Here is a 15,123-nt window from a genome sequence, read left to right on the forward strand (position 1 = left end):
CGTCGTTAACCGTTCTGACACACAATTTGCGTCGGCGCGCCGTTGCAGGTCTGACGAAATTCGACGCCGTAGATCGACGCCGTCGCAGCACCATCGTTAACTGTTCTCACACGTGGTTTTCGTCGTTGTTTACCATAACAACGGCGTTCACAACGTTGTTAAATGCTGTGTCAGAATGGCCTTTAATGAAAAGGAGGTTAGTAACCATTCCTATCTTTCGCGATGTTGACCAACCGTAAAATCCCTGGTAAGTCCACGGATTAGCATAATTAGTTGTGTTGACTAATTAATTACAGCATGTGTGTATGAGAGATATACGTCCTTGTAATGGAGTGTAAAATAAATAAAGAGTCACAGGTTAGGTTAGGTTAGGTTAGGTTATATAAACCATTTATTTTATTTGTTCCGATCATTCAGAGCATAAAGAAAGAAGAGAAAATGATAGAGAAAACAGTGTGAAAACTCAGTAATACTTGGGTCGTCTGTTCTTAGTTCCAGGTGTTATAAGCCTGTCTGTCTATGTTGTACTGGATTTGTGTTTGAATATCACAAAAAATGCAACCAAGTTGGACAAACACGGTTTACATGTATGCTTATCATCACTCACAAGTAAATTGCTGACACAAATCGACAACACCTAACATGATAACGATGACAGTCATGTGGATGATCCTCTCCATGGCCTTCAAAAAAATCAAGCTAATCACCTGGTTACAGTCACAGGATATCTTCTAAGGTTTCTCATTCTACTTTGACATTAACATTATCCTTCCATGACTTCCTCTCATCCTATCATCATAATTATAAACATATTTTATCCTTGTATGATGGAAAGGTTTTCCAAATTTAATAAAGTGCATATAAATCATTTTCTATTGCCATTTTGAAAATCATTTATCATTAAAAAGAGTCATTTTGAAATAGAGTGTGCAAAAGATAGTCAATTCATGCTGAATGTTGTGTGAACCGGTTTTTCATGAAACCAGGGTATGTTTCACGTGTAATCTGGATAATATGCCGGTGTATTACATCTGGTTAAGCTGCCAGTGTATTACATCGGAGAGGAGAATGTCACAGATCACTTCTGATGGCAGGAGTTGATGATGGATGTGACTCTGGGGTTTGTAGTTTCTTGAAATGAAATTTCTCTTGCCGGACGCGTTCCACATGAAATCTCACAAATCATGTACAGCAAAGTGGTTGGTGCTTTACTTACATACTAATTAACCACACTCTTTGTGGACTAACGTGGCAAAAATGTTTAACAGAACAAATAGAGAAAAGGGAAGGCCTTGCAATTTTGTTGGTGTAACTGTTCCTATGCAATTGACATTTTAGATTTGTAAATGGCAAATAAACAAAATCATGACACAAGCAGAGAGAAAGAATTCTGACCTATAAAAAAAAGATAAATTGGCAATTACACTGGTATTACGATAGTTTTACAAAAGGAAGATTTTTAAGTAATATATCACATATAGGGGTACTTTAAAACATGTCTTTTTTATATAGCAAATTTAGCTAAGTCTGCCATTTTGCTAAGTTGAGATGCCGCAATTTGTAACTTTTACTGACTATATTGACTATGATTAAAGATCTTTCTTGATAAATTGAAAACCTGCTTATTGCAAGGAAAATCTGAAAAATAGCGTATTCAGAGTGTTTTACAGAACTCAAGTGACCCAGTACTACTCTCCTGTAGATTGAACTTACATCAACCTACAACTATTGAAACCAAAGCATACAACATCTCTACAATCACATTCATTACTTTTACAACAGATAATAATGCAATGCTGAAAAAACAACAGGTAACATGCTAAACAAATTAATACTTTGAGTGCTGTAATTTTTCCCTCCAAAATTTTAGTGCAACATTTCACAAATTTTTATGGATTTTTCCTGTAATTTTTTTGATAATTTTAAATCAAATAGACATCACATTTCATCCTTCCAGTTTTTCATCAAAATTTTGGCAAAAATCTAAAAATTGACGGCTGCATTTTATAACGGCAACAAAAATTGACTTTGGCGCTCAAAGGGTTAAGAGTTAGATTCTGTATATTATGGTAGGCTGTAAAAATAATTACCCTTTGTGATAATCATCTTCACAAAACTGAAACTAAATAAGCTTTTTTGTTGAAATCAGGTTTGTATGAATGTACCCTTCAAGATCAACTAAAACTATTTATCAGAAAACTGATTAATTTCAAAACAAAAATGACTGAGTATGTGTTATCTACAATAATAGACAATTCCAGAAATTTGTTGTGAGATGCAAACAGAAATTATGAAGTGTAGTTGAAGTGATCAAAATTATAGTTGTTTATTTTTTTTACTTTAAAAACCTATCATAACCCAGTGAATATTTCCATTACTGACTTAAAAGGGTACCGGTAACATAAATATGAACGAAGCAACGAGCAACCAAAAAAGTACCCTCAGAAATCATGAAAGCCATTTTGCCTTAAAGGCACTGTGACCTAAATTCACCTTCTTTCAGTGTCAACATCTCATGCAGATTGACCCAATTGACTGGGTTTGCACCAAATGCTTGGGGGTGTAAAAGAGTTAAACTAACATGTCAAAAAGCACTACAAATCTTCGAAAAGTTGTCACCCGTGTATTTGTCACTATACAAAGAGTGCCATTACCTGCACACCGCCACAGTGGTTGCTTGGAGACAATATGTAAATCACCCAAAAAGTACCTCATATCTCATTGCACTACATCCGTTATATGAAGTTGGATTTCACTCACAACTGGGTGGAATACTAAATCATGGTTTGACTGCTAACACACTGTGCATGTGTACCAGTACATGTATATTACCCATTTTAATCATTATGGTCGTCTGCCCATGAAATATTTCTAACTTTATTTATTTTTCTTTTTTCAATTATATGCTTGATCACATGCATGTCCATGGCTATTAAGTTACCACGACAATGAAAGTCTAGGTGTATATAATAATAATATGAAGTCGTTTCTACACAGTGCATGATTGCAGGAATCCACACCTATTTAATCTAACTCCCCCTTAACCCTTTCACCACCATGGTTTGTCCCAAATATATTGTTTTCTATGGTAAAGTGGACCTGTATACAGGGAACTGGGGGTGAAAGGGTTAAAACAAACACAAATGTCCAACATGTCGCCATATCTCCAGAAGCTGAAGGACTATCATCCAGACTTTGCCTCAAGATTACAAAACTGTGTTTGAACTCTTTGAATGAAGTTTGAATGATTTGAATAAATATATTAAACATTTGATACACGAATAACCTTAATTCGCACAACTTAAATTTGCATAATTTATTATGGTCCTCCTCAGTCAGAACCAAACACCCCTCCCCAAACAACCAAAACAAAATGCAAGGCAGAGGGGCACTCCCCCCTGTGAGAGAAGTCTGGAAAAACAAACAGAACACTGTTCAGTACCCCGTATTAACTAGTAAGTATATTCTAACGATGTATGAATTGATCATGTAATTAGTTAGAGTATGCAAGAGTGAACAGTACACTGGCCTGGACCATTGAAAGTGTCATGTAATGGTACAATGACTCCAGAGAGGTTAAATGTTAGATCTTGTACATGTCACTACATGTTTAGGTGAAAATATTTTCAAAAGTATCAAATTACGGTGTACTTTTCCCCTTTGGTCAACTCAGCATTGAAAGTTTGTAAAATGTACAAACACTTTTACCTGTAACGGAGGCACGGTGATTATCCTGCCTGTGACTTGTCTTGATTTATGAGGAGATGATGAGAAAAATGTGCTACTCTGATGTATCTATGTTTGTGAAGAAGTTCACCTTTGTCAATGCACAATGCAACAAAATGGAAAAAAGTCACATGGGACGCCATACAATATCAAAGGCGTTGAAAAATTCAAATGTTAGCAAATTTGGTCTGATATTTCAGCATGATTTTAGGTACATGGTCAATAAATAGTCACCTTGCACATACACACTACAATCACTCCAAGTCATAGGAGCCTGAACCCTTCTTCTTCTCTTTCACAGATGTCTATCTAAAGTATTTCTGATCAGAAGAAAGACCAACTACCTGTGATGGGGTGTTTTTTGATAAAATCTCACACAAACCCACCTGAACTTTATACTGGCTCTGATGTGACTGAACTCAACCGGCCAACACCAATCCTACAGTGAACTGTCACAGTGATCTTAATCCAGAAACAAAATGGTTATAACCAAAGTTTTGATGACAGCACGGCCACATACCACATACTTTACAGAACTCAGTGAGGCAGCTGGCACAGTGGCAGGTATGAACATCAGTATTACACTGAGTCGTGTAGACAAGTAGTCGCCACGTATACACAAGAGAGCCACGTCGATTCATTCAAAACTAGAACCACCTGTGAGTGTTTATTTACATGTCACAGCGCTTTAAAAACAATCCCTGTGACCTTCAAAGTGGGCGTGCAGACAACCCCATTATGTGATCCCCATCACCGATGAAATTCAGTATTTTTTAGTTTTATTGGCAGTAACTTTTGATAATATTTTTCATTGGTTTTCTCTCTTCATTTCATTTTTCTACTCCTCAAAGCATTTCCAAATTCCAGTCTTCAATTTCTCAGTATTGCCTGTACATGTTTAATTTCCAAAATGATTTTGTTGAAAACTAAATTCATATTTCCATTTGTCAATTATCAAATTACACGTTGAAACAGTGCATCGTCTTTCCAAGGTTCAAACTTTGCACGTCAACATACACGTAAGGGCCTGAGAAGAAAACAAAACAAATCATTTTCTAAGACCAAAATAATGAAAATATTATCTGCTATTGTAACTCTACATTCCAACTTGGTGGATCAACTCCGTGGCATACATGTAGAGAACATGATGACAGTTTGCGCAAACATTGTAAACAAACAGTAAAGTCATCCTAAGTACACAATGCATTGGACTCAAACAGAACACATGTTTTTTTTTTATCTACCAGCAAATTATTAAATTACTTTGACTTACTTGACATCTAGCTGGGGAATCAGAAAAGTGTGTTTTACAGAAAGGGTATATGTTTAATATGACACCAATAAACCATATTTTATGAAAGTGACATTTACATAACAAGTTAAATTCTTACAAAACAGCTTGTTTTAAATTACACATGTAATTTACCAAACACTTGTACCACTTAATAATATGCTGGTATATCTTGAAAAAAAGAGAGGACTGCATGCATTGATCACAATAGTGGAGGTACATATATGTAGAACACCATCAAAAGAAAGCAGTTTACAACCAAGATAAATTTTCACATGAAACCTGTCTGCTGTCAAATCAAGTGATATTTAATTCAGGCCAGATCTCTTTCTATAAACTTTCATAGTCTACGTCAAGCTATTGGAAATTCAAGCAATGCGAAGAGATTTAAAAATTGATTATTTCACAAGTCAAGTCACAGAGTTAACAATCAGTGTAGGCAGTGCACGGTTCACCTTTGGTTTGATTTTTTTCCCTCAACTTTTAATCCTTCACCAACGATTTCAATGTGTATTTCAACGATCCCTCTGTGTGTATCTGTTGAAAACAAACATGGTTGTAAATAAAAGCTTTGTGAAAGAGGCCCGAGGTCAGTGGCTTTTTGCTTGGCCAATTCTAAAATGGACAAAAAACACCAATACATCAACAGAACATTTCATAGACAGTAGCAACAGACTGTGTAAAGACCCATTTAAGCTTTAATACCTGGTCCTAAATCACTTTTAGCAATTGACGTATCGGATGCGATGTTGGAGGAAATGCTTACTGAAGTGAAAGGATTGTTATTTCAGTTTTTAAAACTGGAGTTGGTCATCACAGCTATAATGGTGTCATAGCTGTTAAGTCATCAAATATCACAGTGGGACCACTTGAATACATACCTTACTGGTAATATCTCTGTTCAGAAGGTCTCTTAACTTTGAGTGCTGTAATTTTTCCCACCAAAATTTTAGTGCAACATTTTACAAATTCTTATAAATTTTTCTGTAATTAGTTGGATAATTTTGGACCAAAAGTACCTTACATTTCATCTGCTACAGTTTTTTATCAAAATTTTGGCAGTCAGCTGAAAAAAAATTTACTGATGTTTATTTTATAAGGGGTGACAACAAAAATTGACTTTGGCGCTCAAAGGATTAATCACCCATAATGCAATCAACTTAACTTAACAAAAGTGTAGCATTGTTGAAATGGTTGCACAAATTAGGGTTTGTCACTAAATCCAGAATGCAAACTCCAAATTCATAATTGCCATACAAGGAGGAAATTCTATACGTTCATCCTATGAGTTCTGTAACATGGTTGAAAAATTAACCTGGTTGCCATCAATACAAGATATAAGGCAAACTTGCCCATTGAAATATTGCAGTATCCAAGCCATAATACATGCATGACACCTGTTGATTTCAATAGGTGACAGGAGCTATTAATTTTAAATGAATTTATGCTGGGGTTCATAAATTTGAAACTTGATCCATTATTGCAAATCCTGTTCCAATGAAAAACCTCTTTTACTTTGCAATTTTAGTGTAAATATGCTTAAGTTTTTTGTGATAAAGCTGAACCGTGCCAGATCAAATGGAAATCGACAGGTTCAGTAAATTTTAGTTGTGGTATGATTGATGTCTACAAAAAGATTAATGTATATGTGGTTCTGTAGTTGGAGGAATGGGCAACACGAAAACGACTTGAACAATAGAAGATACCGTTGTATTCAAAGGGGAAAATTGCAATGGTATTTGAATACATACTGGTTTTAAAATTCCATTGGTTGTCACCTCCGAACAATCCAAAAGAGTAGCCAACAAATTGTACTTGCCTGCAGACAGACAAAAACTGACAAACAAAACCAGGAGACATAACTTGTATGTCTGCTAGAATAAAAAACTTCATCTGCAACTTGACTAGGAACCCCAAGTACACCTGTTGGGCTTTAATTCATGACTTCACATTTCAATCATTAACATGCAAAACCAAATATTTGTCCAATAATTCTGACAAGACTTTCAAGAAATTACTCTTTCAGAAACTGTTACCTTGCCAGCAGCGTCTTGCTTGAAACTGCAAAAACCAAATATCAGAGAATTCAACTACAAGCTGCAATAGCAGATCTGAGATAATGAAATTCAAGATATCACCAAGCTGAGGTAAACAGACAATCTACACAATGCAAACAAAATGGTGATAACATGAGATAAATTTGACAAAATAAGAGATTTAAACACTCTAACCTTTTCACATCCAGACCATGGCCAGGATACTGAAATGTTGAGCCTCACACGCAATTGTACCAAATTGCAACTTAAATAAACATTGAACAGGGCAATGTGGTAGTTAAGGTAAATTTGCAGAGTTTATGTACACACACGTAGCTGTCACATTGACTTGATAACTCCAGGGAAGGAAAGTACACCGCAAACATTCCATTTCACTGACTTGCCTGCCTCAGAATTTGAGATAGTGGCACAAGCGTCACCTCAGCACCTTTTTGCCTGAAGGGATCAGACAACCTACGCCATTGTTCCAAGTACACACAAGGCCAGACCAGAGGAAGTACAGAACAGAGTTGAGCTCTGTGCTTATATGGGATGATTTATTCAACACATTCAGTTTATAATGTGATATCAGAGAGTAAATCATCTCTGAAATGTACAAAAGACATCAACTGAATGAGTTTTGAGAGGACTGGAAAGCAAATTTCCCACGGAAAAAGAGATAAACTTCCTGTTTATCTCTTTTACTCTTTTACATAAATGTTGGCATAATTAACCGAAGATTACAGTCATAACACTCCTGTTGCTATGTTTTGGTCTGTTCTGCAATGACTGTTTTCTGATTACATGTAATTGGGTACATGAACACATTCAACACACAGAGCAATTGAACTATGGAATACATCTACCTCAAGTTCACCTCCATCTATAATGTCCTGGTCAATGCTGCTTATCAATTAACAAATACTTTCTAGCATCCTGATGTCTTTTGGCCTTTAATTCATCTCACACTCCTTTAACAGGAAACGTCACCTTCCCAGATCAGAGATAGTTCTATTTTCAAAACTCTTCATGTCACTGGATCCGGACTCAATGCCGATATTGCACTGTCTCTCATCAAAGTTCTTCGCTGTATGTACTTTACTGTCTATTATTAGTTTACTAAAATAGTCTTCTGGTATTAGATAACTTCCACTCTCTACTGCTTTCTCAGACCTGGTCATATTCCTCACATAATTTCCGAGGTCAGATTATAAATCCATAGGTGCAAGCAAACAATTCACAACCGGTGAAGACTTGTGCTTTTAGGAATTTCACACACACTTAACCTTTCAGGAAAATTTGTCAGTAAATGATAAAGCATGCAAACTGACCATAAAGTTACATGTACCTGAGGGAGTAGGCTATTATCTCATCTTGGTTTGGGTATACGCTACGCAGGGCAGAGGTCTTTAAACTTAAAATAGGGGAAGATATTAAGTCTGAATAAATGCCTGGTTTATGCAAAGACTCTCCAAAAAATAGGAGGGTCTATGGTTTATGGGTGATTTCAAACTTCAGTACCATAGTGGCAACTCAAATACACACGCAAATCATTTGCTTTGGATTTAATTCTGCATGTGGCTTTTCACAACTTGTCTCATTTGGGTCATCATTTCTGTCACATACGCATAACACATACAGATACAGATGTATTCAGAAAATCAATAAATTGAAAAGCGACACAGGCTTTAAGTTCTCAGAAGTTATGCCCATGGCCAATACCAAATGTTCAATGTAACTTGATCAAATTAATTAATTCTGTTAATATGAGAGTGTTGACGAAACAAAAACTTATTAAGTAAAAAGTTATTAAGTAATCTTGTCAGATGGTTATGTGTACTGTACAGGTCTAGATTCTTTCATTCCATTTATTTAAAGAACTATCAAACTTCTGATACCACACTGGCTCGCAACTACCATTGCATTTGATAAAATTTCATAAAATATCTTCTGAATTTACCTAAAGTTTTGCTCTAAAGTGAAGAAGTTTAATTTCTCTACTATCTTTTGTTTGCTTGTTAACTTTTTCATGAGCTGTTCTTCTCTGTGGCTGAGAAAGGCAACAGAATTTCCTGTTCTTTGAGATTCAAATTTCATTTTGTTATCTTGCTCTGCTGAAAAACACAGGTTCAAATTCACTCTTGAAAAGAACCGGTCACACGACCATGGTCTGTCAAGTACTGCTTTGCCAACATTAGCTTACTTGTATGTTGCCTCTGCCTGCTTACGAATATATGCATGAGTGGACCCTGTGGAAGCATGGCGGTAAACCTCCATGGTAGAAGTAAGATCAGTGAGTCTATACACTTGGTACACTGGGCATCAAAATATGTCCACAAGATCTGCACTGGTCGGGCAACCAAAGTACATTCACAGAGGATAAAAAGAGCTTACCTTGGTGACCAGACAATAATCTTACGTAGTTTAAACTTCCCTGACAATAGCTGTTATCCGATGTTAATACCCACACTGACATTCTCGGCACAATTAGGAATTCCTTCAGAATGTCCCCATGCCATAAAAATCCTTTACCAAGACTAATTGACTACCATAAAAATATTTCTCCGCAGGATGAAAAATACAAGAAAAGAAAACTAAAAATAAATGTTTACAAAGACAATGGTCTATGATCATTACTCTGAAAAAACCAAAACACTGTTAAAAAAGTTACTGCCTGTGTATATGTACCATGCTCGTTATGTTTATGTGTGATTTCAGTGAGAAGACCCCATGAATAGAAATTACTGCACAAACTCACCTTAATACTACAGATGTCAACAGCTGACAGAAGATCGCTGAATTTTCAGACAAGTTCTACGACATGGTGACAATGGCATTTCACAAGTTTGACCGAGACTCTAGGTGCTGGCTGACGTTTGTACCTTGGGTGAGATCCAATCCACATGCACTGGTGCTGCAAATGAAGATTACCAGTTGAAAGGCAAATACACAATGGTCAATATACTGCAGACGTGAAGACCCGATCGACATTCAGAAAACAGGGCCAGTCATTTAAATAACAGTGGGGCAAAACAAATGAAACCAACTGGAAGAAATGAAACCAACTGGAAGAATTGATTCCCATGTCTATTTTTATGGTTGTCACAAGATAAGTCAGGGAAATACTTGACAGCATATCTACTTTATCACTAAGGGACCAATTCAAATCAAGTGTGTAATGGTGGCAGGATTGTACTCTAAAACAAGTAGACCATATCAGAATACGTCACATTGTTTGCACTGTCCAACGTCTGTCAGTAAACAAGAACTTTACCTGGCCCTATTTGAATACAAATTGCTAAGGATCACCCGTCAAAGAACTGTGACGTAATATAAAATCAGCCCACAGGCACTCTATGGAGAGTATGTACCCGGGACATTTGACTCTGTTCTTCTATACATACCTGATTGTGTATGAGTTAGTCACCAAAGAAACATGGCATATAAAGTTTGACAGGTTGAATCTTGCGAAGTACTTGACAAGTGACTGAGCGGCATAGTGCGGTAACAATAGTGAATTCAGCGAACCCAGACAATGGCTTGTTTGTCAGTGCGTATCACAATTTTAATAACCCTAGCTTGCATCAACACTGGATATGTGCATTGTAATTCCTTAACACTTTCCACTAATTTATTTAGGACAGCAATTTCATATAACTGTTTTTCTACAAAACATTGTGTGATCATCATTGAGTTCAGACACGGTCACTGTGGTTCAGACAACCACTCTCACATGGTTTGTGTATGTCTTACTTCCCAAAATATCAGTGTTTTTATTTATTATTTCATTTTATTTCGGACTAAATATGTCCACAGAATTCTCAGGACAATAATAACAGGCTGCCAGTGTGTATATGCCAGCAAATTTTACTGATCCAATGATAGCACTGAAGCTCTTCTCAGGATATCAACATAATCAGATTAGTCTGCAGCAGAAATGTTTTGGTTTTTTTACGTGTGTGTTTTTTTTTATCAGAGTTGAGTCAAACAAAGAACAACATGTACAGCAGAAGTGTAACTCAAGAGCAACATCATTAGTTTTCTAAAATTGTAAAAAATACTTTATATCTTCATAAATGTACTCTTTACATATTGGCGTCACCATCTCAGAGCTGGGGGCTTTTATTGGAAACCATGAATACTGAGATTTAAATACTGGATTTATATTTACCAGTCAACAATAAGATAATGAATGCACACTATAGTGCCGGTGTATAGTGTATACATACAAAGGCCTTGTTGACAAATTGAATACAGGGCGTTTTCAAAGTGAAAAAAATCAGGGAAAGAGGCTTGATGAACAGAAAAATTATCTTACAAAAATGATCATCCTGTTCTTTCTACAAAGTGTGAATTCATAATGTCAACGGATTTCAAATTATGAATTATTTGTGACTCATTTATATACTACAATAGGTTGTTGACCATTGCACTTTTTTACAACAGTGTTAGAATGAAGAGAGCAGCTGACAGGCTTACAGCAAATAAAGAGTTCAACACAGGTTACCTACTGGTACAAATGAAATGAAAACAGCAGATGAAAAACAAAATATTATGGTATAGCATGATTTGTACCCCTTGTTCAGAATATTTTTGTGCTAGACATACAAGAGACAATGCTTTGGAATTTTTAGCATTTTTTCCCTTTTCCATTATTCCATGTCCAACTAATTCTCTTTTTTTGCCCAATCTGATAATTTACTATCATCATGATCAAATTGTGATATTTACTGAACAGGTTGCGTCCTTGAAAGTTATCCAGAGGCATGGTGATTTTGTTTTGTGATGTGTTGTTTGCCAGCACCAACAGAGGAAAGTAGGCATGGACCCACCATATGGTTCTGTCTTTCAAAATCAAACTAAACGTAAAAACTAACTGTCTATGATCAGAGAAGATTAAAGGGACAAAGTCGGCCCTTTTTCATGAATTTTGTATGATGCAAGATACTACTTATTTTGTTTGACATGTTGAAAGATACTGAATGAATGGGTGACCATGCATATATTCGACCCTGGTTTCAGACACGATAAATGAATGGTCATAACCATAAATTCATTTTCATGATGGTTTCATTTGTCTAAAACCGGGGTCGAATATATGCATTGTTAAATTTAAATTTACAAATTTGAAATTTCTTAACACTGTATTACTGGTATTTAATTTACACCACAATTCCCACTTAAGATGCCTTCATAACATCTTTCACATTTGCTTTCAACTAGCTTACACTGAGAGATTTAAAAACCAGAGTGGGCACAGGCTTCTCAGGAAATTTCAGAGAATAAATTCAAAATTAAGAATTATAAACTACGATACTGCACACAGCGATCAAAGTGTTTGCGTTCCAAATGAAACAGCGCCATATGTTCCTGCTTTGACATTTGAAATGAAAATATCCCATTGATCTGCGAATAATGGCTGGCAGCGGGTAGGCTGAAATATGTGCTGGTACCAGTCTTGCGTACACAGTATGACATCAAAATAATGAATAAATAGGACAAAATTGTCTTTTTAATACTAATCTATATTGTTTCACCACAATTTTGCAAAATTTGTAATGGAACCGATTTGTTCACTATTTTCTGTTTAACGTCATTTCATTAAAATGATTGCTAAAAAGCTACGCATATTATTTTGACGTTTATTTCAACATGTGCTTTGCATACATGCATGTCACATTGTGGTGTCATGCATATGAAATGAATGATTATCACTTTATGATGGGTGTAACTACCCAAGTCCTCGCTGGCAACATCAAACAACATTTTCAAAGAATTAATTTTTTACAATATAATCAAGTGACAAATTATCCACTGATTCTATGTGGCCAAAATATTCTCTTTGTTGATTGACAGAACATGATTTGAACATCAGCTGTACACATAATACTAATAACAGATTGCAATATTTTTGTCCATGAATACATACTAGTTTACATGATGAAGTGGATAAAACCTTGTTTCCACTGTCAGAAAATTTCGACTTGAACCACCACATGTTCATGTTAGAATTCAGTCTGATCATGCTACAGTACAAGTGCAGTCATTGCAAACTTGAAACTGGTAAAAATGAACAGTTGGTAACTATGGCGTTCATGCTTACCAGTATATCAGAAAATTATCATGTACTTTTAAGTTCAAACACAATGCTACGGGAAATAACGTGCATTATCTATATGGAAGATTTTATGGCTGTCATAAATATCAGAGTGGGTCAAACACCTTTCTGCAATGAAGGGCAAGAACTGAATAATATAGTTTTAAATGTATGTATATACATGTATGTATGACCTGTAAAATGCTATTGTAAAGAAAATATCAGCAATACCAGTATACAAGGAGATGCTGGCTTCATAATAATGTCTTCTTGTACATAGAAAATGAAATTCTACCGCAAGTCTTGCAATGATCCTAGAACTAGTGGGTCGTACATTGTTTTGTATTACCTACATGGTACGTGTATATGATAAAACCTTTACAACCCTAATTACCTATAATGGCGCCCTCAGCAGGGGAATTTAGCCCTCAAAAGGTCAGACCATTCTGCCATACAACCTTGTACACCAAATTATATCTTTGTATCAGGGGTGTGCAAGATTAATGGTCACTTTGTTCAAAAAACCATGAGAGGTTATATTAACTTCTCAACTTTTTTATTTGGTGCTCTGAGTCTAATGTATGTAAGATACGACTTTTGCCCACACATCTGTCCGAAAATACAGGAACACACAGTCATTTTGCAAAAAAATGACAAATATTCCAAAAGCTGATGGTAATTTGAATCAGCAAATGATTGAAATGTGTCAAAATTTAAGTGTGCATCAAAATAAAAAAGACACAAACAGTTATAGCAAGTGGCTGGTAAAATGTCAAAAATTGATTAACTCTCTACTAAAAATTATCTAATATGCACTGCTCGGTGATGAAGGACACTTGTCTGCCGAGATCTGTAACTGTATGTTCAAGTACCCAATACTAACATGATTCATCTACTATAACCCTTTGAAGTGCCGTAATTTTTCCCACCAAAATTTTAGTGCAACATTTTCCCACTTTTTGTGAATTTTTCCAAAATTGTTTTGATAATATTACCAAATCGACATAACATTTCATGGGCTACAGGTTTTTATCAAAATTTTGGTGAAAATTTGAAAAAACTGACTAGCGTATATTTTATAACGGTGACAAAAATCAACTTTGGTGCTCAAAGGGTTATTAAAAGGAACTGCAGAGCACAGCAATACCTTTGCTAAGTTTTGTACATCATATAAAAATACTTTTTGACTTTTTATATTCCAACTATAATAAGCACTATAAATCAGTCATGCTTGAATATACCATTGTTGTCAGTGATTCCATGATTTTCTTCATTGACCTATGCAGTTGCTGAATTTCTTACATGTTCTTGATAGAAGAAAAGTAGAATCAGGTGGGTGGTCATTCTCCAAACTGTGGAGCGCTGTGAGGAATAACAACTTCGACGTCCCAGAAAACAGAATGTGTGTGCTATTCATTTTCAGTAGGCACAAATGAACAGCCAATCCATCAGACAATACAACTAGTATTTCCTATACCGATGGTCAATGTTATATATTCAGTAAGAAAAAGTAACTTTTTTGAATCCACTACTGTGAAAAGAAATTTCTCGCGATTCGATAGTACAGAGAGAAATTGATGTCTTCGCATTACATGAATTTGATACTTGGCATTGATAAATGGTGTGTAGGCGGGGCTACGGAGCTATTTGTGGAAAGTTTGGAATTAGATATTCAGTCTGGCCAGACACTTCAGCAGCCTACAGACGGGTACGTCCAAGTTATCATCAAAATCGGATTCATTTTTCGCACTCATAACTATCCTCAGTGATGGCAACTCGCAATACCCAGAATAATAACACACCAGGTGGCAATACATCAACGCCATCGACATCGCAATCAAGCGCAAAGGACAGCTACGTGGATGATTCACTGCAATCCCGACTGACGGTTTCCAAAAACTTGGGACTGTAGGGTATCACCTTGTTTCCCTTTCTTTAATGAAGTCTAAAGCTGCCACCTCTGGCTGATCCAT

At 35.8% G+C, this 15,123-nt stretch overlaps 1 protein-coding gene across 8 annotated transcripts in view; it reads right to left on the reverse strand.

Moving 5' to 3' along the window:
* The window catches only part of LOC139140950 (EF-hand calcium-binding domain-containing protein 4B-like), an 80,045-nt gene that overhangs the window by 59,471 nt on the left and 5,451 nt on the right, over positions 1-15,123 (reverse strand). For 2 of the 8 annotated variants that reach the window (XM_070710461.1, XM_070710456.1), the window contains exon 1: positions 9,812-10,110. The exons of 1 other annotated variant lie outside the window; for it this stretch is intronic. The gene's annotated coding sequence lies outside the window, so the exon portion shown is untranslated. Of the gene's footprint in view, positions 1-4,112; positions 4,337-9,811; positions 10,112-10,457; positions 10,556-15,123 lie in introns of those variants that run through there. 5 more of the 8 variants (XM_070710463.1, XM_070710464.1, XM_070710457.1 and 2 more) reach the window with 4 other exon arrangements.

The sequence above is a fragment of the Ptychodera flava genome, chromosome 9, assembly GCF_041260155.1.
Source record: "Ptychodera flava strain L36383 chromosome 9, AS_Pfla_20210202, whole genome shotgun sequence".
Taxonomy (NCBI): Eukaryota; Metazoa; Hemichordata; class Enteropneusta; family Ptychoderidae; genus Ptychodera; species Ptychodera flava.